Source organism: Panthera tigris, chromosome C1 (assembly GCF_018350195.1).
Source record: "Panthera tigris isolate Pti1 chromosome C1, P.tigris_Pti1_mat1.1, whole genome shotgun sequence".
NCBI classification, from domain to species: Eukaryota; Metazoa; Chordata; class Mammalia; order Carnivora; family Felidae; genus Panthera; species Panthera tigris.
The window spans coordinates 37,910-64,644 of NC_056667.1; the positions used below are offsets into that span (position 1 = coordinate 37,910).

At 52.4% G+C, this 26,735-nt stretch overlaps 1 long non-coding RNA gene across 1 annotated transcript; it reads right to left on the bottom strand.

The window, feature by feature from the left end:
- Positions 1–20,094: 20,094 nt before the first annotated feature.
- Positions 20,095–25,712, bottom strand: LOC122241095. Its single transcript, XR_006221062.1, has 3 exons — positions 25,653–25,712; positions 24,898–24,968; positions 20,095–20,216 (listed from the first exon to the last, which is right to left on the bottom strand). It is a non-coding gene; the product is annotated as an uncharacterized LOC122241095 (long non-coding RNA).
- Between the last annotated feature and the right edge of the window lie 1,023 nt (positions 25,713–26,735).

Genomic DNA, 26,735 nt, shown 5'->3' on the forward strand with positions numbered 1-26,735 from the left:
GCATGGCACTGCCTGCACAGGACTCAGCCATGAGCATGGACTATAGACTAGGTACCACAGTGACTTTCGGGAAGGGTCGGAGCTCAGACATTTCACCTGTATAAGGAAAGGAATGTAGTTTTTCTTCCAAAGGAGGAAAGGTGAGTTTGATGGCAGGGGAGCGTGGGGAGAGCCGAGAGGGGACATGGAAACAATGGGAGAGTGGCCTGGCATGTACATAGCATGTGACAGTCTTGTTGGAGGGTAAGAAACAGAGGGAGCTGCCTCGTGGAAGCTTTGAGAGGCTCTGGGCACAAGCAGGGGGCATCAGGCCTAGGGGATGTAAACCCTTCATGACTCTGTCCCTGATCAGGACAGCTGTGGGAGTCATCAGCAGTGGTGGCTGGCCGTGCCCTGCCACACTGTCAAGGCACTGATGGGAATGTGAATTGGAGAGGAGCCCCAGAGAAACCCCAGGTGCATCTGCGGACTTGCAGTGGGTGGCACTCCAGTGGTGTAGACTCCCTGCCTGCTAACTCCTCCACAAGGCCGGTCTGTTCGTTATCTACCTTCGAGCATTTCAATTCAACAGACTTCTGGTGGCTACCGTGTCCACGATTGGGGCGGTCCAGTGCCTTTCCTGCAGCCTGCTTCACGCATCCCTTCTCTGGAGAAGTGGCTCCCGTTCCCTCACCTCCCCCATTTCTCACCACCGCAGTCAGGATCTGTGTGGCCATTAGCAGCCTCCACGCGGCCGGTCCGGGACAATCTTCAGCCTCCTCCTCCCTGCCTTCCGACTAGCTTTGCTGACCAAACAACCCTCGTGGGATACTCTTCCAAATGTCCCTCTGGCTCTCCTCCTCTGCCCCAGGGGTCGCTGTCCCCATAGGTGAAAGTTTCCTAGCTACCTTCAGAGCTTTGTCCACACACACACACACACACACACCACTAGAGAATGTTCCCTTGGCTTCAAAGCACTTGTGGCTTCACTTTGCTGATACCTGCTCCCCCAAATAAGCGTCTACACACCAGACTTGTGCTCTAAACTCCAGACGCACGTATTCAAACTATGCACTCAAGACCTCTGCTTGGATGTCCCACTAAGAATGGACAGCTGTGAGCACACATCCTCTCCTTGTAATGAACTGTTAACTGTGAGCCTACGGTGCCAGCTCCTTCTCTCAGTCTGAGTGTCCCAGATTGTTGAACCTTGGAACGTTCTTGGGCCCCAAGCTCTCAAGCCAGACTACTCACATTGCACCTTCCCTGCTCAGAGCCCAACCCCCCTCACCCGATCCACCGAAACTCTTTCCATGGCATCTCTTTCCTTTTCACTCACTACACTCCAGCCACACCAACCTTCTCTGTCCATGGAACATACCAAGCTTGTTCCGAGTCCGGGTCTCTTCCACCTTCCAGTGCCTGGTTCCTTCTCATCGTCTAAGCTCAGCTCAAATGTCATTGCCTCACAAAGCCCTTCCTGGCCTTACAACCTAAATTACCCTACCTCCCAAGCCCTCTTTCTGTGAAGCTATTGGCCAGGTTTATGGTCTCATCTGAAGGCTTGACCTGAGGAACTTCACTTTCAAACTCAGTCAGGTGGTTGTGGTCAGGCCTTGTCCCTGTCCTTCATGAAGTTGCTTCACAACATGGTAACCAAGCTTATTCAGGGTGAGTTTGGGGACAAGATGGAAGTCATGGTCTTTTTTTTTTAATTGAGGTATAATTGGGGGCACCTGGGTGGCTTAGTCAGTTAAGCATCTGACTTTGGCTCAGGTCATCATCTCACAGTTCATGAGTTCAAGCCCCACATTGGGCTTGCTGCTGTCAGCACAGAGCCCACTTCAGATCCTCTGTCCCCGTCTCTCTCTGCACCTCCCCCTCTCGTGCCCCGTCTCTCTCTCTCTAAAAAATAAGCATAAATAAATATATATATAATTGACATACAACTCTCTATTAGTTTCCGTTGTGCAATGTAATGATTAGATTATTTGTGTGCGTCGTGAAATAATCACCACAAGTCTACTTAATACCCGCCACCACACATATTACAGGTTTTTTTCTTGTGATGAGAACTGTTAACATCCACTCTCTTAAATCTACTCTTTCAAATATGCAATACTCTATTACTAACTCTAGTCATCATGCTATACATTACATCCCCATGGCTTTATTAACTGGAAATTTGTACCTTGTGACCCCCTTCACTCATTTCACCTCCCCCACCCCCACCTCTGACAACCACCAATCTGTTCTCTGCATCTATGAGCTCAAGTTTTTTGTTTTTAGATTCCAAATATAAATGAGATCATAGTGTTTGTCTTTCTCTGTCTTATTTCACTTAGCATAACTCACTCAAGGTGCATCTACATTGTTGCAGATGGCAATCCCTTTTTTTTTTATTATTTTAAGTAGGTTTCCCACCCAACATGGAGCTTTAACTCATGACCCCGAGATCAAGAGTCACACACTCCACAACTGAGCCAGCCAGGTGCCCCAAGACTTGGTCACTTTTTATGGCTGAGTAATAATATCCCATTGTGCATGCGTGTGTGTGTGTGTGTGTGTGTGTGTGTGTGTGTCACATCCTCTTTATCCACTTTTCTGTCGTATCTGAGGTTGTTTTCATGCCTTGGCTATTGTAAATAATGTTGCAATGAACATAGGAGTGCCTGTGTATTTTTAAATTAGTGTTTTTGTTTTCTTTGGATGAACACCCATAAATAGAATTGCTGGATCATCTGGTATTTCCGTTTTTAATTGTTTGAGGAACCTCCATACTGTTCTCAACAGTGACTGTACCATTGTACATTCTCATGATAGTGCACAAACATTCCCCTTTCTCTACATTCTAGCCAACACTTGTCAGCCGTGACGTGATATTTCATGTTGCTTTTGATTTGTATTTCCCTGATGATGAGTGATATTGTGCATCTATTCATGTGTCTGTTGGCCATGTGTGTCTTCTTTGGAAAAACCTATTCAGATCTTCTGCCCATTTTTTAATCGGATTATTTGTGTTTGCTATTGAGTTGTATGAGTTCTTCACATATTTTGGATATTAGCCCCTTACCAGATATATGATTTGCAAATATTTTCTCTCATTCCGTAGGTTGCCTTTTCATTTTGCTGGTGGTTTCCTTTGCTGTGTAGAAGCTCTTTAGTTTGATATAGTCCCGCTTATTTATTTTTACTTTTGTCACCAAATTTAAAAGTCATCACCAAGACCAATGTGAAGGAGCTTTCTGTCTATATTTTCTTCTTCTTTATGGTATTAGGTCTTACATTCAAGTCTTTATTTTTTTTAATGTTTATTTATTTCTGAGACAGAGAGAGACAGAACATGAGTGGGGGAGGGGCAGAGAGAGAGGGAGACACAGGATCTGAAGCAGGCTCTGAGCTGTCAGCATAGAGCCCGACGCGGGGCTCGAACTCACGGGCCGTGAGATCATGACCTGAGCCGAAGTCGGCCGCTTAACCCACTAAGCCACCCAGGCGCCCCAGAGTATAGATCTTTCAACTCCTTGGGTCAGTTTATTCTTACTCATTTTATTCTTTTATTTTTTTAATCTTTTTTTTAATGTTTATTTATTTTTGAGACAGAGAGAGACAGAGCATGAACAGGGGAGGGGCAGAGAAAGAGGGAGACACAGAATCTGAAACAGGCTCCAGGCTCTGAGCTGTCAGCACAGAGCCCGACGCGGGGCTCGAACTCACGGACTGTGAGATCATGACCTGAGCCGAAGTCGGCCGCTTAACCGACTGAGCCACCCAGGCACCCCAGAGTATAGATCTTTCAACTCCTTGGGTCAGTTTATTCTTACTCGTTTTATTCTTTTTGATACAACTATAAATGGGATTGCTTTCTTAGTTTCTCTTTCCAATAGTTCAATATTAGTATACAGAAATGCAACAGATCTTTTACATTGATTTTGTATCTTGTAACTTAAATGAATTCATTATTAGTTGTAACAGGTTTTTAGTGGGTTTCCTATATATAATATGTCATCTGCAAATAGTGACAGTTTTACTTCTTCCTTTCCAATTTGGGTGCGTTTAATTTCTTTTTCTCGCCTAACTGTTCTGGATAGGACTTCCAAAACTGTGTTGACTAAAAGTGCTGAGAGTGGGCATCCTTGTCTTGTTCATGACCTTAGAGGAAAAGCTTTCAGATCTTCATTGTTGACTTTGATATTAGCTGTGGGCTAGTCGTGTATGGCCTCTATTATGTTGAGGTACATTCCCTCTATAGCCACTTTGTTGAGGGCTTTTTTCAATCTGAAATGCATGTTGAAATGCGTCAAATGGTTTTTCTGCATCTATTGAGATGATCATATCACTTTATCCTTAATTTTGTTAATACGGTATGTCAGATTGATTGGTTTGTGGATGTTGAACCATCTTTGCATCCCTGTAATAAATCCTGCTTGATTACGGTGTATGATTATTTTAATGTATTATTGAATTCAATCTGCTAATATTTTGTTTGGGATTTTTGCATCTATATTCATCAGGATATTGGCCTTTGATTTTCTTTTCTTGTGGCATCTTTGTCTGCTTGTAGTATCAGGGTAATGCCCTGTAAAATGAGTTTGGGAGTATTCCCTCCTCTTCTACTTTTTGGAAGAGTTTGAGAAGGACTGGGTATTAATTCTTCTTTGAATGTCTGGAAGAATTCACCAGTGAAGTCATCTGGTCCTGGATTTTTGTTTGTGGGGGGGTTTATATTACTGATTAAATCTTCTTACTAGTAATTGGTCTGTTCGGATTTTCTATTTCTTCATGATTAAGTCTTGGTATGTTGTATGCTTCTAGAAATGTATGCATTTCTTCTAGGCCATCAGATTTGTTGGCATATAATTGTTTACGGTAGTCTCTTGTGATATTTCTCTTTCATTTCTGATTTTATTTCTTTGACCCCTCTCTTTCTCTCTTTTTTTCTTGGTGACTCTAACTAAAGTTTTGTCAATTTTCTTTATCTTTTCAAAGAACTGGCTCTTTGTTTCATTGATGTTTTCTATTGTCCTTTTAGTTTCTATTTCATTTAGTTCCACTCTGATGTTTTTATCTCCTTCCTTCTACTAACCTTGGAATTTGTTCTTTTTCTAGTTCCTTGAGGTATAAAGTTAGGTTGCTTATTTGAGATTTTTCTTGTTTCTTCATGTAGGCATGTATTGCTATGACTTTCCCTCTTAGAACTGCTTTTGCTGCATCCCATATGTTTTCATATGTCATGTTTCCATTTTCATTTGTCTCAAGGCATTTTTTGATTTATTCTTTGACCCATTGGTTGCTCAGTAGCATGTTTTGTGATCTCCACATATTTGTGAACAATTGATGTCTAATTTAATACTGTTGTGCTCAGAAAAGGTGCTTCATATGATTTCAGTCTTCTTACATTTATTAAGACTTGTTTTGTGACTTAATGTATGTTTTATCCCAGAGAATATTTCATGTCCACTTGAGAAAAATGATGTCTTTGGATGGAATGTTTTGTATACACTTGACCCTTGAACCATGCAGGGGTTAGGTGTGCTGACCCACTGCAGGGCAAAAACCCATGTAGAACTTTTCACTCTCCCAGAATTTAACCACTAACAGCATACTGTGGACCAGAGGCTTAATGATAACATACACCGTGGATTAACACACATTTTGTGTGTTGTATATATTATATACTTTATTCTGACAAAAAAAGCAAGCTGGAGAAAAGCAAATGTTATTAAGAAAATCATAAGGAAGAGAAAATACATTTACAGTACTGTATTGTATTTCTTGAAAAAAATCCACATAAAAGTGGACTCCTGTAGTTCAAACCTGTGCTGCTCAAGGGTTAACTGTATATCTATTAAACCCATCTGGTCTCATATGTTAAGGCCAATTTTTCCTTTTTTATTCTCTTCTGAATGATCTGTCCACTGATGTAAGTGAGATATGGAAACCCCCTACTATTATTATATTGCTATTTTTCCCTGTAAGTTTGTTAATATTTGCTTCTTACATTTAGGTGCTCTTATGTTGAGCACATAAATATTTACAAATGTTATATCCTTTTGTTGGATTGACCCCTTTATTATTTTGTAATGCCCCTCTTTGCTGCTTATTAGTCTTTGTCTTAAGGTCTGTTTTGTCTGATATAAGTATAGCTACCCCGGTTCCTTTTGGTTTCCATTTGCAAAGAACATCTTTTTCCATCCTGTCACTTTCAGAGTGTGTGTGTCTTTACATCTAAAGTGAGTCTTGTAGGCAGCATATAGATGTGTATTGTTTTTTTATCCATTGAGTCACGCTATGTCTTTTGACTGGAGAATTTAGTCCATTTACACATAAAGTAAATATTGATAAGTATGTACTTATTTACATTTTGTTAATTGCTTTGTGGTTGTTTTTATAGTTCCTCACTGTCCCTTTGTTCTCTTGCTCTCTTCCTTTGTAGCTTGAATTTCATTAGTGCTATGCTTAGAATCAGTTTTCTTTATCTTGTGAGTATCTACTACAGGTTTTTGGTTTGTCAATACCATGAGGCTTACATATAGCGATATATTTTAATGGTCTATTTTAACTTGATAATAACTTCAGGCTGAATGCATTCTAAAGCTCTACGTTTTTACCATCCCACACACACTTTATGGTTCCGATGTCACATTTGACTTCTTTTTATCTTGTGTGTTCCTTAACTAATTATTGTAGTTACAGCTATTTTTCCCACTTTTGGCTTTTAACCTTCATACTAGTTTTATAAGTGATGAATCCACTACCTTTATGTTACCAGTGATATTTATACTTTCATGTTTTCTTGTTCATAATTAGCACACTTTCTTTTGAGCTTCAAGAACTCCCTTTAACAATTCCTGTAAGGCCAGTCTAGCGGTGATGAACTTCTTTAGTTTTTGCTTGTCTGGAAAACTCTTTATTTCTCCTTCAATTCTGAATGATAACTTTGCCAGGGAGAGTATTCTTGGTTGCAAGCTTTTTCTTTCAGCGTTTATTTTTTTAAGTAATTTTATTTATTTTTATTTCTTTTTTAATTTTTTAATGTTTATTTCTTTTTGAGAGAGAAAGAGACAGAGCGTGAGCAGGGGAGAGGCAGAGAGAGAGGGAAAGACAGAATCGGAAGCAGGTTCCAGACTCTGAGCTGTCAGCACAGAGCCTGATATGGGACTCAAACCCACAAACCGGGAGATCGTGACCTGAGCCGAACTCTGGCACTTAACCGACTGAGCCACCCAGGCGCCCCCATTTTTATTTTATTTCTATTTCTATTTTTAAGCAAGCCCTACACCCACTGTGGGGTTTGAACTCATGACCCTGAGATCAAATGTTGCATGCTCCACTGGCATGAGCCAGCCAGTCATACACCCCCACCCCCACCCCCAACAGCACTTTAAATATATCATGCCACTCCTTTCTGGCCTGGCAAGTTTCTGCCGAAAACTCTGCCAACAGTCTTGTGAGGATTCCTTTGTAGGTAATAAGTTGTTTTTTCTCTTGATGCTTTTACCATTCTCTCCTGTCATTAAATTTTGACATTTTAATTATGATGTGTGTTGGTGTTGGTGTCTTTGAGTTCATCTTATTTGGAATTCTGTTTGCCTCCTGGGTTCAAATGTCTTTCCTCCCTCGGGTTAAGGAAGTTTTCAGCCATTGCTTCATGGTATACTCAAAGCCCCGCCTCTGAGCAACTGCCAGCATCTAGACATACTGGGCACTTAGGAGCTGAGACTAAATGAACACCCCACATCTGCCAACATGTGTTCATCTCCCTCCTCTAGACCGTTCCCCCACCCCACCCCCCATACGGCTCATCAATTCATCTACAAGGCCCTCATCAGAGACCCCAGGGCCTGTCATTGGAAAGGAATCCAGAGGCTGATGTTCTTTGGACACTAGCTCGGCCTCCTCACTAGGCCTTACATAATTTTATGTTAATCTATGTAAATCCATACTATTGTGGAGGGTAATTCGTAAAGGTTGGACCTTTAGCTAGAAAAACATTTCCAAAATGTCAGAAAAAAGGTTGCATACTAGGCTTGTGCAGGAGGACACGGGGGAGAGTCCAGGGGAGCCCTTTCCTCTGCTGGTGAGGAACGAACCAACACTAGAGGGGACATCAGCAAGCCGCAGACAGCATCACCAACGACCAGTCCCAAGAAAGAGCTTGGATCTGGGCTAGGGGGACCTGGAATTCGTTCGGTACAAGTGAAGGGTCTCTCAGGGAGACAGATGCAGCTCTAGACTAAACCATTGCAGCCTGAGTTCCCTCTGTCACTGCAATGTCTCCCTATCAGTGAGAATAACTGAGCCACGCAAAGCCACCAGAGCTCATGGATGAGCTCTGTGCCAGCCACACAGGATGGTGTGAGTCCCAGTGTCCCCGAATTCTTGTCTTACCATTTTGTTGTTTGAAGCAAGGCCTTCTACCCCTCAGCGACTCATCTATTGTGTCACCAGGCTCTTCTCAGAACCCCCCGTGAAGTCCAGGGACAGCAGCAGAAGGGTGGTAGGGCCCACACTAGGCCACCACTTCTCAAGAGCCAGAGCTTGGAAAATATGAGTGTGGAGGGCCCTTTCCACCCTCAAACCTGTGAGGTCCAAAGAGGCCCCTGCTCCCAGGAGTTTGGTGAGGCTCCACTGATACCCCTTCCCATTGCCCAAGAAGCAGGACCCTTGGGGCTTGGGGTGCCGGGCCCATGTGCTTGCTCACACTTGCCTTTCCTCCTCCAGTACCTGGATGACTGAGGGGCTGCCCCTTCCTGCCCTCCTCGCATCCGTGTCCTGTCCCTAGATACCATGGGCTCCTGCCTACGTGTCCCTGAGAGGGCACGGATCCCCATCCGTGGTCCTGATTCCCCAGGCTGGACCTGCTGTGGGTCCTTCACGAAGGAGCGCAGCACCGCCACGAGGGGGCGCTGCTCCTCCTTGAAATGCTGCTCCAACCTTCCCTGGGCTTCCTACACATTGCTTGCTGAAGAATTTCAAAAAATAAACGTGTGGAAATAAGAGTGAGCAAATAAGAAGCTTTGGGGGGGGGGGAGACATCATAACAATGGCCAGGTTCCCTAAATTCTAGTCTTATTCTGGACCCCTTGTTCACAGAAAGAGGCACATGTTCCAGCAAGTATCTGCCTATAGAAATTTGCTCCTGCCATCTACCCAATCCCCCACTTCTGGGTGAGTATATGTGGGATTTTGTTTGAGCTCATCTGGGGACCAGATGTCCCAAGACTTATAGGGACAACAGGGAATAGAGGAGAAGGGGGCTTTGGAAATTTTTTCCTGGGGTAAGAAGCTACATGTCCCTAAGCAAGTCCCCCAGCCTCTGTGAGGCTATTTGTCATAGAGATAAAAGTGCCTCCCAGAGAGTTGTTAGAACCATCAGAGGCAATGTGTACAGTTCTCACCCCATCACCAGGCAGCTCGATCTTCTCTCCCACCCCACTGGTAAATCGCTGCCACCTGAAACCACTGTTCATCCGAGAAAACGAATACATCAGGTATCACTCCATATCGACTAGAATGGCTGTAACAAAAAAGAAAAAAGAAAAGTAACTAGTCTTGGTGAAGACAGAAGTTCGAGTCTTCATACACTCCTGGTGAGAATGTAAAATGGTCCAGCCACTGAGGAAAACAACTTGATGGTTCTTCAAAAAGTTAAACACAGAATTGCCATAGGATCCTATAATCCCACTCCTAGGCACATACACCCAAAGAACTGAACGTTGGTGCTCAAATATATATACATATATTTGTATATAAATAAATATATATACACGTATGTCCACTGAAGCACTATTTGCAATGGCCAAAAACTGGAAACAACCCGAATATTCACCAGCTGATGAATGGACAAGCAAATTGTGGTAGATCCGCACAATGGAAATGTGACGGAGGGAAGAGAGGAAGGTGCAGGAGCAGGGATGGAGGGGGCATTAGTCCCGAAGCAGGAGACAGGACCCTGTTCAGCTTCCTCTACTGTGACTTGGGTCTCTCTGGACCCGTTTCCTCATCTGCAACCCGGGGCAACACCGTGATCGTTGGCTTCATGACTTGAATTAACAGCACAGTGCCTACCTCACTAATAATACTAGTAAAAACAGTCATTGCTTTTAGTACGTCCTTATTGCTATCCCTGTGATATTGGGAAGAACCACAGGAGCGCAGATATGGCTGCAGAGAACCTGGGGGGATGGGGTAGGGTAGAGTATGGGACCAAGGAATGAGGTGTAGTCTCCTTAGTGACCTGGGAGACGCCACCGACCACAGATAGGGCCAGAGGACCCAGCTGGCCAGGTCCCCGCACTTGCAGCCTGCTGAGGCTGCCCACCAGGATCTCTGTCTGGGCGGTGTGACCAGGCCCCAAGGACACTCCAAGCTCCGCAGGCCAGACCCGGTCCCTCCACACACACACACCCCATCCGCCCCCCCCCCCCCCCCAGCTCCGTGCCAGCTCCGTGCCAGCATCCAGACTGAATCACCCGGGATGGGAGAGGCCACTCCCCTGGCCTGCAGTCCAACCCGGCGGGGAACGGGGAGGGGAGGGAAGGGTTAAGTTACCGGCGCGCGAGCCGGGTAGGGGGTTGGAAGGGGGAGCTGACGCCGCCGGCGAGTCGTCGCGATTGGCTCGGGCGCAGGACCCGGGGGCAGCTGCGGGCGGACGGTCGCCCAGACTTCCCGGACGCGCCTGGCGCCTCCGCTGCGCCGCCGGCGGCCTCCGGGGACGCGCTGCCCGGCTGCCTGGGGACAGCTCCGCTCCTGCGCCAGCCCCCCACCCCGCAAGTCTCCCGCCCCCGTTGGGGGACTGGCGGGGACTGTCTTTCTCGGTGCTCGTCAACCGCGGTGACAGCGAGGTTGTCAGCGCGCTCCAGCGCGTGCCAGTAGGAAGAGCGCCCGCCAGCCAGCCAACATTGTGCCCCTCCCGGCGGGAGAGCGGGCAGGGTCCCAGGTCCCCAGTAGGGGCTGAATCTGTCTGTCCTGGTGGGCTGGATGCTTTCATCCCCCCTCCCAGACCCCAGGAACTTCGCATACCATACAAACAGGGGTGGACTTGTTCCCTAGGCACCCCGTGGAGCCCTCGGCCACCCCACTATGGCCAGGGACCTTAGTGGTGGCTGAGCAGGCCAGCACTCCCCCCCCCACCCCCCACTGACAGCCAGCCATTCAGGCTAGAATCCTAATTGGAGCCACAGAGGCTCCAGAAAATCCAAAACTATAGGTTCTAAATCTATGTGACAAGTGTGGATAGTCTTGGTTATTTTGAAAAGTGTACATGTGCTCATGCTGGTGAGACGGGCACTGGTGAAAAGGACATCGATTCAGAGAGTTTCACCGCAAAAAGAAGACAAGGTTAAGATCAAGATGAGGAAAAGATTATGGAGGTTTTCAGAGAAAAGTTTTCTCCACTTTCTCTGTCTGGACACTGGGGCCACATACCTGCAACCACCCCAGTAGGACCCTCTGGGCCTCGGCCCTGCACAAGATTTGGGGGGAAGGACATGTCTGCTTCCTTACTTTGGCCTTGCCTCATCTTCTTCATGGGGGGCCTGGGCCTAGTCTGTGTCCTTCTACTCCCCAACCCCACTCCCACCGTGGCCCTGCCAGCCACCCTATCTTGGCTCCCCTCCTGCTCCCCCCTCCTAGGCTGCTCTCCCTTTATAAAAGGGCAAGAATCTCCTTGCAGGCTCCCTCTCCAAGGGGAGGGAGGCAGTGAGGCGATCACCTGTCCCACTCCCTCATCTATCACCCTGAACTGTGTTTCACGATAAAATTACTCATCCTCAGCCAGTGATAAATGAAATCAGTCTAGAGGCGACCATACAGAGTGGGGGTGGGGTGCCCCATTCAGGGTTTCTGGGCCTGGGTGAGGGAAACCCGGGGTGAATTATCTCTGTGTTAGCTCATAGCCTGGCGAGGGCCAAGTTAGTAGATTTGTGCGTCCTCGTGTGTACTCTTGGTAAAAAGACACGTGTGATTCTGTGTCTATCCTCTGCAGAGTAATGGTGGGACGGGGGCTGGGGGCTGAGCCTTGTAGCAGCTGGGATTCAGAGTCTAGGCAAGGCCACAGATAGGAAAGGCTGTATCCCCAGATGAAGGGCCTGGAGGGATCAGAAGACTGTGGTGAGCCACGGAGTAGGGTGCTAGGGCAGACAGGAGGAGGGTCTGGGTGTCTAGGAGCTTTGCCTGGTGCTGAGGGGAGGAAGCAGGCAGCTCATGAGCATACAGGCAGGACGACCAGTGGCCATGTAGCTGCAGGTGAGCACAGCAAAGAAGCCTCCAACAGCTTCAGGTGTCAGATGAGCCCTTGCCCATCCTAACTGGAGCCTCTGGACCTTGAGACAGCTAGAGGTCAGGCAACTCTCAGTACCAGTCCCAGGCAGCAGAATGATATCCAATGGCTCCTCTGGATCCTACTGGATCCCCTGCTTTCTTCTTCTTTCAGCCCAGGAATTCGTGAGAAGTCCTTTGCTGATAACTAAGGGGTTAATTAATAATCAAAATGATGACCTCAGGGGCACACCGTGGCCCAGAGCAGCTGTGGGCTCCTTTGGTAGAGCACAGAGGTCCGGAGGCCCAGATCTCAAAGCTATTCCACCACCTGCCAGCTGTCATCTATAAAAGAAGGTGGAAAGAGCACCGACCACACAGGTTGCTCTAAGGGCACTTGAGATTATGCTTGTGAACTGCTGAGTCATTGTGACACTTATTTCCAAGGCCTCCTGAGAGCTGACTGGCCCCTGGAGTAGAGATGGGACCCCTCTGGGGCTGACAGATCAGGTAGGAATATCAGATTCCTGTGCCAGCCAGATCCAGAGTCAGAGTTCTGGAAATGCAGGGAAGTGTGCTCAGATGTTCAAGGGACAATGGTCTCATTCTGACCAGAGAGCTCTAGGAAGCTTCAAAGAGGACACAGCACTTGAAATTAGCATGGAAGGACAAGTAGAATCGGACAGAGGGGACTGGTGTCAAAGTGCTGTCCTGGAATGTGGATGGTCCCACCAGCTTCAGGTAGCCCCTTTTCTGTCTCCTGCACCAGGAAGAAAGGGCTGTGTGAACCGTTCACCTTTGTGCCTGGGTGGGCAACACTGTGACAGGCACAGAGTCCGACTCAGTGCTGATGAAACAAACCAGGGATAAATAATAAATGTGTGTTCATCTTGCAGGCAGTGGAGCCATGGAGTTAATGAGTCGAGAAATGACAGGTCAAACACTCTGGGCCGTACAGGAGAGGTCGGTGGAGAGACAACAGTACCCTAAGCGGGCTGCCCACAAGGCCAGGCATGGGGCGGGGGCAAGGCAAGACTCTAAAAGGGGAGCGAGCGTGGGACGAGAAGGAGGGGGCTCGTCAGAGACAGCTCGGGGCTGGGGAGGAAAATGGCTGTGTAGAGTGTCTGTGGTGCCTGCTATTTGGGCACTGAGCTTCCCAAACTCACTGCCTTTGAGAATAGTGCCTTGTGGGGACAGAGGTCACCTCCCAGGAGTAACACTGGTCTCCAAGCTCCCCTGGGGTAGCTGGTGGCAGCCTCCTTTCCCCGTGGAAGCCTCTGACATGGGGTTCCCGGATGCTCTACCCTGATGCTGGCTGTGCTGAAGGTGGGTGGCATTCGGGACTGGGCCCAGGTTCTCTCTCTGAGAAAGAGGTTCACCTGTCACTCAAAGAATGCCTGGCTCATAGGAGCCTTTGGATCCAACCTGTCCCCCAAACAGAAGAAACAGAGCCCAGTTCAAATCCAAGACTCAGGTAGATGGTGCCCTCACTCCCCTCCTTTCTGTCCCTCCACACTGCTCTGGAATACCCCGTTCCTGATGCTGTCTGCCCATCTGTCTGCGAAGGTAGAAGTCAAGGCCCCTGTCTGCCTGCAGGTTAGCTGTCCACCTCTTCCAGGTACCATGCCCCAGGTTGCTTCTTCAGCTAGAGGGCCAGCTGCAAAGAGTTCCCCCTCTCCGAGCTCCCCATGTCAGAGACACCCTGTCCTTGGAGTCCCTGGGTAGCGATCGGCCAAGATCTGAACCCACCTCAGTTTCAGGAAATGTCCACTCCTGCCTGTGTCTCGTGTGTACACGCATGTTAGCAAATGCACAGCCTTGCGTGGCACATGTGTGTGTGTTTATGACCGAAGCTGCTGTTCATACAGTCCACAGATACCATTTCCAGGCAATAAAGAAAACCCAGCATCTTTAAGGCTTCTCTCCATTCCCAGGGACTTACCGAGATGGAATTTCCTCCCCCAGTGACAGCATCCTAGGGCACTGGTGATGAGGCCCTCCCTGCTGAGGGATGGATTCCTGGCCCAGGGTCCATCACGCTCTCCCCAGAGTGGACTTAGCCCCCACTCCCAGCTCTTGTTGCTCCAGGCATGGGGTGAACCTTCACAGTTCCTGTGCTGTGGCCCATTCCCTCTTTCCCTGTCCTCCTGGTCCCCACAGCAAAGCTGCTAGTCACCCCAGGCAGCAGGGATTGGCCCAAGGTCCTGGAGGTGGAAGTGGCCAGTGGGTACCACGATGGGAGTGCTTCAGGGAGCTGTGGCTCCCAGGCCCCTGACCGTGGAATCCCCTCTGATGCCCCTTTCCTGGGCTGAAGTTCAGGATGACCCAGCTTTACCAGGCTGTGATTGGCTCAGCAAGTGATGGGGCCAGGGGTCTGGTGTGCTGCAGGTTGTATGGGCCACAGAACTGGGTCACATAAAGAGCTCAGGCATGCTCAGAAAACATTCACTGAGAGCTTCCTATATGCCAGGTCCTGCACCAGGTACGGAGCACATCGTAGGCACACTCATGGGACAGGCAGATGGATAAGACAGAGCAGCCAAACTTACCCTCCTGCCAGAAAAAAAAAAAGCAAAAAAAAACCCTCAAATACCAGACAAATACAGAAAACATGGCCTTCAAGACACTGGGTATCATGTGATGAAGAGGGAGCCCCTGAGAGGCCCAGCTCACTTCCCAGAGCATTTCCAGCTGTAGTGCAGGGAGGGGACCCGGCAGGCTCAGGGGTCCCCACGAGGGGAGAGAAGGAGCTGGGAGTCCCGGGAAGCGAAGGCAGCTAGAGTTTGCAGGAGGCAGCACGGGAGAGGGGAGTCCTAGAGATCTGCAGAGCGTGAGGAACGTGCTTGAACGTGCCAGGAAAACCAGCGAGAGGGTCACAGCAAGTCCTGCCCGGAGCTCACACGGGGCTGTGAAGAGTGCTCGGTCCAGGGGCCAGTCCGGAAGACCTCAACTCAAAGCAGGACAAAATTAGCCCTAGACCAAACGCTGCTCTGGTCCTCCCAGCAAAGCTTAAACGCAAGACCTAGAGGAACCAAACTTCCTCTCAATGACTTCCTGATGTCCAGAGCAAAGTACAAGAATATTCATGAAAATATTCAGCACCCATCAAAGTTCACAATCCTGGTCACCCAACTAAAAATCACCGGGCAGGAAGCAGGAAAACACGACCCATGAGAAGGAAAGTCAGTCACGTGATGCTGACCCAGAAATGGTGGGGTTGGCAGAGTGAGCACACAAGGGCATGAAGAGGCCCACTACAGCTGTCTCCAGGTGTCCAAGAAGGCAGAAGACAGACTGTGTTTAGTGGGGACCTTCTGGGGCTTCCCAGAAGAGGTCAGTTCTGGGAAGAGGGCAGACTTCTTGGATGTGGCCACAGTAGCATCTCTGCCAGGGGGACTTGGGCTCAGACCCAGATCCTGCAGGTGGCCGCCCGGCAGGCCTGGCTCCCGGGAGGCCTCATCTCCATCCCACTGTACGCAGACTCAGGATGCCTGGGGCACAGCTGGTGCTCAGTATATATTAATTGTCTTGTTTCATTCTCATTCCCATTTTACAGGTTGAGACTCAGAGAGGTTAGAGGTCTCCCCAAGGCCATGAAGCCAGGAAGGGGTGGGTGCAGGTCCCTGGGCTTGCAGCCTCAGGCACTCTGTGCAGCACACCTCCAGCCACCAGGTCTCACCAACCTGGCGGGTTCAAGGTAGCCTTAGGGTATAACCCCAGTCCCCCAGGAAGCAAGCCAAGGCAGGAGGCACATCAGAGTTCAGGTCCGATACCAGTAGCTGGTAGGAGGCAGATGTCAGTGCCCGCACCCAGATTCGCAGCCGGATTCTGTCTGCACCCTCCATCCAGGATATGTGGAGTCCAGGGCAGAGCCCCCCCCCCACCCCAATTTCCCAACCTCGCCTCGGCCTCCCCAGATTGTGAGTGGAGACAGGGAACGGCAGTGGGCAGGCTGGGAGCCCTGCCTGAGGGTGCTCATTTCTGTAATTACCATAATTGCCTTAATCACCACTTGGGCCGGAACACTCATCTGCAGCCTTCGCGTTCAGCCCCCCTCCTCTGCACACCTCAGCAGCTCCATCTGGGGGTACAGACGCACAGCCCAGGGGCGCAGCATGATCTCCCAGCCTCCCCAACAGGCCCCAGCCTTCTGCAGCTTGGGCGCCGGGTGCCTCCATCAGCACCCTCGCCTAGACTATTTGCTCAGTGCCCGCCTGCCAATGCTGGACGCAGGAAAACAAAAAGAGCCAGGGAGCAAATGCCAAGTCTGCAGGTATGACACTCAGGTACAGGGGCTTGCTCTGAGTCCCACCCAGGAAGGCAGAGACATACTCAGAGGAGCTGACACACACCCAGACGCAGACCTTTCCTTTCCCCTGATCTGGGGCCGCGGTGGGGGGTGGGGGGGCGGTCGGTAGGGGGAGCCGTCTGTGGGCCTCTGTTGTGTTGCTCATAATGACCGCTGCCCTTCTTGAGCTCGTGCCATGGGCCAGGAGCGCGTGGTTGCTTTCCCAGCCTCCAGTGCTTTGGCTTCACTTACAGAGAGGGAGAGTCTGAGGCTCAGGGCACAAGCGCCGAAACCCCAAAGTTCCCCTAGCTCCAGAATTGGCCTCCATGCCAGCTGCAGCCCCTCGGCCCACACGGAGGCTCCAGGGTCCCACCAGCGAGGGACAACGAGGGTCCGCACCCAGAGTCTCCACAACAAGCAGCAGCTGAGAGCCAGGCCAAGGCAGGCAGTGGAACTGCCGCTGGCTCCTGCTAGGCCCCTGGCAGCATGAGCGATGGCAGGCTGAGCGATAAGAAACTAATAATTTATGTTTCCAGCTCCCGCGGCCCCGGCGCCAAGGGAAGGCTGGGCCACAGCCTCCTCCTCACGCTGAGCGGCCGCAATCCTTTATTGCACAAATTATTAACGACCAAAGAATGAATGACTCCGTAATCAGATCAGGACTGCCAGCACTTTTCATTTCGTTTATTTGCACAAATTCTGAAGTCAGGGTCTAGTCTGAGCTCAGAAAGCCAGCCTCACGCTGGATGGGTGCTCAGACCCCCACCTGGACAGAGCACACCACTCCTTCACCCTCACCCGGAACCCAAGGGGATGTGAAGACAGAGGGTGTCAAGGAAGGGACGGAGAGGTGGGGTGACTGAAGTGTGCCCACTTCAGCCTCATTAGGCACCGTGCCCCCTGAGCCAGGGTCAGAACTCTGTCCTTCAACCTGCCTCAGGGCCATCTCCTACCTGTTCTCGGGGCCAGGGGCTAGCCCAGGGCTTGGCAGTGAGAGAAAGCACCCCTGTTCCTGCCTGACAACCTCTGCTCCCTCCCTCTCTTTATCCTTCTCCCCCGGTGTTTGCCTCACCAGACATTGCTGGCCTGGGCCATCAGTGGCCCCAGCCCTGTGCCCTGCTCCCCCTGCTGCTCCTGCCTGCCTCCCATCCTCTTCCCCCTACTCAGGCTGGTCTCTCCCCTGCCTTCCTTTTTCCTGTCCTGGTGCTGGGCTGGGCTGTCCTCCCTTGGGACTCAGAGACTCAGGCCGTGAGGTTTCTGTGGCAGCACGGAGGAGTGAGCCGCCTGTGGCTCTCTCACGAGCCCACTTTTAATCCCATTGACCTCTCGTTATACTACAGCGCATAAATTCAGATTTGGAGAGCTTATGTTCCATCATAAATTGGGCTGGCAGACTTCCGATCAACAAGATAAAGCTGTCTCCTGTGAGGTGGGTGTTTTATTGGTCTTGGCTTCAGTGCTGCAGGCGCCAGAATTGGGGGGGAGGGGTGAGTCCTCTGCTCTGGAACCCTCCTGTGCTGTTCAGAGTAGCCTGGTGGTGCCCAGGGATCAGTCTTTCCTGTCGTCATGGGCAGGCACCAGGAACCGAGGCATCCCCTGGACCTGGTCTGTAACTGCCCTTAGATCCCCATCCGCAGAGCACCAGACTGAGCAGCCACTATGAGTCCCCAGGCTGGGCACTCAGGGGTCAAGACAGAGACCCGGTGTGCACCCAGGCATGCATATGTCTGTGCCCCTCCCTCCCTGGTGGACCTTTGGGAACCCAGCCAGAGCCAGAGTGGGGTTTGGGGGTTGGGGGAAGCAGGACTTGCCTGGGAATTCTGGGGGCCAAATGGCTGCGGGGGGGGGGGGGGAGGGGGGCAGAAAGAGGGAAGTCAAGCCCCTGCCTCCAGAGATGTGGTAGCCTGGTCCGGCTCTACCTGCAGGTACAGACACAACCTGTCCAGAGTCCCCACAGGCGGACTCAGGAAGGTCTTGGCAGCTACGGGCCACCCTGGGTCTGGGATCCTGCCACCCGGAACTGGGAATAATATCTGCTGGCCTCGCCCGCCCCTCTCTAGAGGTCAAGTCTTGCTTCCAAATCTCAGTCTCTGCCAATACCACCTCTCTCTGCTACTGATACTTCCAGCCCAGCCTCTGCACCAGCCAGCCATGATTGCTTCTAGGTGAGGTCACCCAAATCAGCATCCCCAAGGGGACTTCACCTGGCCCCTCTGAACACCCTCATCTGCCCAGGGCCTCAGCAGCACAGGAGTAAATCTGTGGCGCCAGGGTATGTGCTGGTGTCCTGGGGTACAAGGGACCCTGACAGGAATGGAGTGTACTCCTAGGAGGCTTCTTGGAGGAGGGGGTGCTGCTGTGAGTCTTAAAGATGAGTAGGTGGTGGCAGGGCCAACATTACCACCAGGTGAGGGAAGCACAGAACCTGGACCCCTGATACTATTAGAGACCACAAAACATTTTAGTTTTAATTTCCCTTAAAACCAGAATGAAAAAATAATATAATAACAACGAGTATTGAAGAATTAATCCATCATGGGCTATATTTATCTTTATACCAATAGAGTTGTAAGTTATAATTTAAAACTTTTCAATGGAGGAAAGGACTCCCAAATACAAAAGGTGCTACACGGGTGGTAACGGGGCCATTGGTTAGTGATTCTAGGGAGTGGCACTCCCGGGCAGAGGAAACAACTCAGCCTCACTCAGAGACACTGAGGGGAGACAAGGAAACAGGAAGTTGGGCCCTGGGGAAGAGGCAAGGCCTGGAGGCCAGGGGTCCTGGACTATTCCCAAAGGAGCCCCTGGAGAACAAGTTGGCCAGATGTGCCCATCAGGCACTGGGTGAGTGCAGGCAGAGTCTGGGAGTATCAGAGAAATATGATAGGTGAGAGGGGCCAGGTTAGGTATTCAGCAGTGAGAGGAATCTAGAAGGGAGCATAGATGAAGCTAGCTGCTTGGCTCGTGGGGAGGAGTGTAGTGCCAGCTCAGTGACTGCAAGAGAGGTAGGCATGACAGCATGATGGTGGAAAAGGGACCCAGGGGACCATGGGGTGGATGCATATGGCAGGCTACAGACTCTTGAGCGTCTGGACTGAAGATAGACTTTCAGATTCCATAACCTGTAAAGAAGTACATATGAAAGAGAAGGGTGCCTAGAGTGGAAGCCTAACCCACTTACCCTTTCACCCATCATACACTCGTTCACCCATCAATCCATCCCCCCACCCATCCTATGCTTGAGGGGTGGGTGAGGCAGAAGAGGGTCCTGAAGGAAGGAATGAGAGGGGAGGCTGAGCTGAGAGGAGGGTCTCCGGGCCATGAGTGCAGCTCATCTAATACATAGCAAGGCGTCAACTAGAAGCACCAAGAAAAATCCCAATGTGTTGATGCCAAACAAGGCATTATGCAGAAGCTGACAAGTTTGCTGAGGGCCATGTTCCCGGCTGGAAGATGGGATGACCCAGCCCAAGTCCTGGCTTTGCCCCTCACCAGTCATGAATCACCCCATCCTGTCTCTGAAGCCCCAGGAGCCCGGGAGCCCACACACACCTGCTGGACTCGGACACACAGTTACTCAACTGCTAACATGTGGCAAACTCAGGTTTTTGCAAGGCCTCCCAGTCGGAAAGAACGGTCTATCTGTTCTGCTGGAAGGAGTCTGCAGCACGCTGACATCTGTTAGCATCTGCATGTACACAGAGCATGAAAGGTCAGGCTCCTTTGTTCTGAGCAGGGCACGAGGACTCCACATCTGGGGATGCCCACCCTCCTCTACGCAGAGGGAAAACCCCCTCAGACCGGCCTCAGTCCTGCCAGGTGTCTCTTCCGCTCCCACTTTCCATGGGCCTCCAAGCAGCCTGGCCAGTCTACAGGTGGGAAGGCCCCCAGGACCAACCTGGGACTTTGTTAAACGCCCTGGAGAAAGTGCCAAGCTGTGGCCTTGGACAGAACCCTGGAATCGCTGCCCTTCCCCTGCCCACGGCAGGTGTGGGTCCGGCCTCCGCAGGCGGGTTCTGCTCAGTGTCTCAGCCCACACCAGGCTGTGCTCTTCAGTCCAACACACTTCTGGGGCTGCACCTGGGGCACCGTGCAGAACTTCAAAGGGTCGGACATCACAGAGTTCCCGCTCTCATGGCAAAATGTGCAGAGCTACTCTGTTGTGAAACCACAGACAGCAACGCGGAAGATGAAATGACCCGGTGGAGGACGTGGACAGTTGCAGTAATAAAGGAACCCTCATACCCAGACGGGCACCCACAACGACATCACTGCACTCAGCAGGCATATCACCAACTCAACCAACCCTTGCAAGGAGGACTGGGCCTTGGATGGGGTCGGGCTAAGTCATCGCCTCAGAAAGCCAGCCTGGGCTGCAGTTGTGAACCAGTAAAACTCACTGACCACCTCAGCATGCTACTTCTGAAAACCCCTGATGTGACAAATCAATGATGACAAGGTGACTGTTGGTCGTCTGGGTGACCCTGATGGTGGAACTGTGCGTGAAGTACGCCCAGATAACCCACCCCTCCTCCCAGGGTAGGCAGGCACAGAGTTGCAACCCTGCTGGAGCATGGTAGATGAGGCCGGGCCAAGAGATTCCCCCAGGCTTGGGAGTTTTCGCTCTCTCTGAAGAAGACGATGCCTGTGGCCAAACCTTAAGAAGCTTCTGGGGATAGGAAGGTATTCAGAGTCCTGCCTGGGCAGAAGCGCAGTGGGCAGGTGCCGGGAGAAGAGGTTAGCAGGCCTGGGGCTGCCTCAGGCCAGGGAGGCCAAGCCTCCCTGTGGAGGGGGCCACACCAGGGTGGAGCCCTGTAAACAAGCCTCAAATGCTGACGCGTGGTGGGTATGTCAGAAAACAAACAAAAGTCCTGCTCGCAGGGAGCTCACATTCAGCAGGAAGCCCAACATAAACAGTCCCTTCCAGGGCCAGTCTGGGCTCGCTGTGGAGGCTGGGAGTCTCTCAGAGCGGGGCCTGGGGGCAGTACCTTGCAGCCACCCACCCTCCTAGCCCTCCACCAACTGGCCCCTCACCTCCAGCTTCTCTCTTCCTCCAGGATTTCTGTGCCGAGGGTCCCCGCCTGAACGTCCTTTCTCCTTCAACTTCCACGAACAGTCCTGGCAGAGGCCTACCTGAGCCCACTCCTCCCCCCAGAGGCCTGACTGCTGCCCTGTGACTGAGGGTGGCACATCCTAGCGTCTCTATCAGGACCGTGGTAGGTTCCGAATGCTCACAGGTCTTCCCAGGCCAAAACAGGTGAGCAGGCCAAGAGTGAACATGTGACCAGCGCAGCTGGGATCGACCCTCCAGGGCCTACACCCCCACAAGGAGGAGCATGGGTCCCCGAGGCCTTCACGTGGGATCTGCACTGAGCGTGAGCAGCAGGACTGTGGTCACGGGAGGAGGAAAGCACACTCACGCATAAGCACACAGCATAGACACATGTGAGCCCATGGGTAACCCTACGCTCTCGGGTAAGGGTCTGCTCTTCCCTCACGATCAGCCCCTGCTGGCACACTCCCGAGACGTGGGGGTGTAATGGGACTGGAACTGAGTCTGCGTGCAGCACCACTCTGATAGCTCTGCCACTCCACTCTGGTCATCTCCCTGACCTGACATCTGAAAGATTACGGTGCTGCAGTGGCTTGTGCCATGAGGGATAAGGACCGCAACCTCATGGACACACAGCAGGACAACAGCTGCAGCCAGGGGTCCCCTCGACCCCCTTCCCACCCCAGGCCATGTCCAGGCAGCAGACCAGGTGACGTTTGCAGGGACAGAAAGGGGTGGAACCAGCCCACGTGCCCGTTCATTGGGACAGATTCTTCTGTCTCCGGGGGCCCTAGAAGACTCTATTCCTGCCCTTTGCTTGGCCCTACCTTGGGGTGAACCCATCCCCCAGCTCCTGGACTTTGGGCCCATTTATGGAGAAAGCATCAAGAGTGTGCTAGGCCTGCCTCACCATGCTGACCAGGGCACCTGTAGCCACATTTCACCCTGACTGCCCTGCTCCGGCCAAAGGACCCCACAGATTTTGAACCCCTATCTCATTTTCAGATGGAGAAAGTAAGGTCCTGAGAAGGGCAGAGAAGGCTGGGTCGTTCGGTGGCTGGCTAGGAGGGCCCAACTCTCAGGCCGCTGAAGGGTCTGCCACCTTTACCACCTGTGTCAGGCTAACTCCAGCACAACCCAGGCCCAAGAGGGGCCACAGCACGTGACAGGCTGCCTGAGGCAGGTGCTGCTCTCTGTCCCCGGTGACGCCAGTGAGTGGGTGTCTTCACTCCTCCTGCAGAGGAACTTGGCTTGCAGAGCCGGTGGTAGCCAGGACTCCCATTCATGTTGCCAGACCAACAACTCCCTCTGTATGGCTTCCGAGTGTATCCAGTGCAGCCTGTGGTGTGTCAAGCTCACCTGTGTCACTGTGTTTTTGCCTGGGGTCACTGTGTGTGTGTGTGTGTGTGTGTGTGTGTGTGTCTGCTTATGCGTGATGCAGCAGGTGAATATCATGGTATATGTTACCAATGCTCTGGCAGCGTGTGCCTTGTGGGTGCCCCGAGTCCGTGAACCCACAGGGGAATGTAGGGTTGACCCTAAGCCCTATCTCTCTACTCCTTTATATAGCATCAGTTAAGGTCAGTGAACAGGCTGGCCTCGGAAACATGTCTACTCCTGAGGCACGGCCTGCAGCCAGCGCACGGCGGGCCGAAGGCAAGGCAAGTCTTAGCAGGGCAGCCCCTCCTGTGTCTGACCTGCGGCTGGGAACAGACACATTCCTGGAAGCTCTGACCACTCTAGCAGGGAGTGTAAAGGAGCCCTAGCCGATTCGCCACTGACCTCTGACCTCCCAGGCTAACTCTTCCGAGTGGAACACTGCTGCCAGCCAGCAGACCCTTGCTCCAGACATGCTGTCTTGGGTACGACGGCTATATCCATCTGGTGCTCATGCTGCAGGCCTGTGTGTCTATGTATGCTTTTGCACAGGTGTTGGTGGTGTCTTTGATCTTGGATGTAAGTTAACACACATACTGTCTGTGCATGTTTGTGGTGAGGGTGTCAGCCTCTGTGCTGTGTGTGCAGCTTGGGGAGCTGCTGTGCGTGCATATGGAAGCGTATAGGCATGAGCTCTTGCGAATGCCTGCATCTGTTGGTGGCTTTGGGCACACGGATGTGTACCCATGGATGCGTTTCCTCACAGCTGCGTCAGCTGTGCCCACACCTGTGTGATCTGGCCCTACATGCCTTCCTGTGTCTGGCATGTCTGGGCCTGCTCTCCCGCCCCGACGGCCGCCCTAGATGAGCTCAGGAAGACTAAGGCTGAGGGAGCAGGTCTCCTCTGCATCTCTTTTCTTCCAACCTCACCCATCTCTCTTCCCTGGGTTCCACATCTGGTGCTCAATAAATGATTGCTTGGTGAAGGAATGGCTGAAAAGGGGGCTTTAGGGGGAGCAGTCTGGGGATGAGGGTAGGTAGGCACTCCAGGAAGGGAGGGACGCTTCTGGCAGGAACGCCAGTTGTGGACAGGGTCAGATAGCGCCAGAGGAGGCGGTCATGGCTGGCCGAGCCCCGGGTTGGGGGCAGCAAGGTCTACGGGCTGCCCCGCGTTCCCCGGAGACGTCTCGGGTCACAGTCTGCGCTGCTCAGGCCGAGCCGCCCCAAGGGTTATTTATGACCCCCCCCTCCCCCTCCCTGGCGGCGGCGGCGGCGGCGGTGGCGGCGGCGGTGGCGGCCGCGGCTCCGGCCTCGGCCCAGCGGCGGAGGGCCCCCAGAGGGGGTACCGCGAGGAGCGAGGGCGCCGCGGAGGCCCGCAGGAAGGGGAGGGGGCGGGGCCTCTGCGGGTCGGAGGAGGGGCTTTGGCCGTCTAGCCCACCAGTGTTCCCCGGGGTGCCGCCAGGCCAGAACGCGAGGCGAGGGGTGATTCTAGAGCCAAAATTCTGTCCGTCTGACCTCTGGCTCAGTCAGAAGTGCAGAGGAGCACACGGGGCCCCAGATGCCAAACCAGGACAGAGGTGGATAGGAGGGAAGAAGTGAGCAGATCCTTGTGGAAGGAGTATAATGTCCAGGACTAAGGACGTCTGATCCCTGTGGGAAAGTGGCTCTGACCCTGTGGGCAGAGAGGTCTATTTCCCATGAAGAGGGGGAAACAGGTAGGGGTGGGGGTAGGGGTGAACTGATTAGCCAAAGTCCTGGACAGCCCCTGGAAGGGGGTCTCCTGGGAGTCAGGGAGTGGCCCTTGGAGGAGAAGGGGTTCTGCGGGGAACTTTGACCCCAGTCATGGTCTTTTCAGGAAGGCACCTTGGTCCTCCAAAGAGAGGTGGGGCAAGACAGTAGCATGGAGGTTAGGTTGGGTGAGCTAGGTTAGCCCCCATACCTTGCCAGCTGGATCCTGCTCCTGAAAGCCAAGGTTGGGGCCTTCTATGCCCCTCCTTCCCCACTGTGGGCCTGTTCAGGATGAAAGAGGCCAGGGGTGAGTGAGGGGTGCTCCTGCAGAAAGGAAGGGAGGCTCCCTCCACAGGCTACATGGTACCTTCTCACATCTAGAGACATACTTCACTAGGCTTCCCTCCCCAAACCTTAGTTTAAAGGTCAGGGGTTAGGAGGCCTAAGGATCCGTGAACAGGTGCAGACAAACATGAGAAGAAGCGAGTGGAGGAAACCATCTTTTGAAAGCAGTGTCAGGGCTGTGGTCAGACAAGACAGTTGGCCCCCCTCTGAGTCCTGATAGCCTCTCCACACGGTGCCATGACCACAGATTAACATGATGGCTGCTCCGTGGGCCATGGCTCTTGGGCAGCAACAGCCTCCTGCATCTATTAGAGACGGAGGCACCACACCTGAGAGCAAGACAAGGGCCACCAAAGGTGAATGTGCCTCTAGGGTCCGACATTTTCTGGACACCCTGCCAAACGCATCTCACAGGGCTGGCAGGGGGAGGGGGGTGCTGCCTACGTGCTGGGTTTGGATCTGAGGCTACTTTCTAGCTTGTCCAAAATAACACACCAGGGAAAGACAACCCTGTCTCAGCAGCTGCTAGTGGGTTTCTGTTTCTTCTCCTAATGCTCCTGCTGCAAGCTGCCATGCTGCTGTGCAGGGAGACGGGCGGGAGAAGCTACCCTCATTCCAGACCTGCTACCTCAGGACACCAAAGTGGACATGGATGTAGCGGGTTCCTCTTCCCCAGACCGGCTCCTAATAGGGAACAGAAATGTTCTCAAGTGCACAATCCCACATTCATTGGCCCCTCCTCTTCCCCGCATCCCCCAACCCTCACTCAGACTGGGCTCAGCCCACCTTCCTGCCCCACAACGTGGCTCAGATATTGTCTGTCCTGGTGTCAGACGGCCTGGATTTAAAGCAGCTGTGTGACATCAAGAGAGTTACTTGACCTCTCTGTGTCTCACCTTCCTCATCTATAAATGAAACAATGAGGAAAACTCACTGAGATGATCAAGTGAACTAAGGCATGTAAAGCGCATAGTAAGGTGGCAATAACTGACAGAATTGTTGTTACTCACAGAGCATGAAGCCTCCCCAACACATCTGCTGAGGCCACACGCCACAAACCCACAGCCTCACGCCCTGCAGATGCAGAGGAGACCACCCACGCCCGACAGTAATGCCCACCACCCACCGCCCCTGTGCCAACACTCCTACCCAGAGCCGCCACGCAAGCAGGCAGTCCCAGATCACCGATCCCCCATCGGCTAGGAGCCCACTCCGGGTTTTGCCCCCCCCCCCCCCCCCCCCGTGCAGTCCCGGACTCCAGCTGCGCCTAGTGACTCCCTCAACAATGGCGCGGTAGGTGCGCGCAGCTTCTCGCTGGCATACGCCCCTTCGCACACCCGGGACTCCCTTTCTCCTATCCTCGTCCACTCGGGAATGAGGCAAGGGTGCGTGCAGCCCCGTCCCGCCACCCCCCGCCGCCAGCCGCGTGAGCCCAGTCGGCCGTCACGCACCCCCTGCCGGAGCCCGCGCCCGCCCGCCCGCCGCGCCGGGGCCGTTTAAATGGGCCAAGTTGTGGCGGCGGCGGCGGAGGCGGCGGCGGGAGTCTCCCAAGTCCCCGCCGGGCGGGCGGGCGGGCGGGCGCGCGCCAGTGTACGCGGGTGCGCGGCCGGGGCGGCGGGGCGGCGAGGCGGCGAGGCGGGACCTGGGCCTGGGACCCCCGGGCGGGGCGGGGCGAAGGGCCGCAGACTTCCCGACTCCACTGCC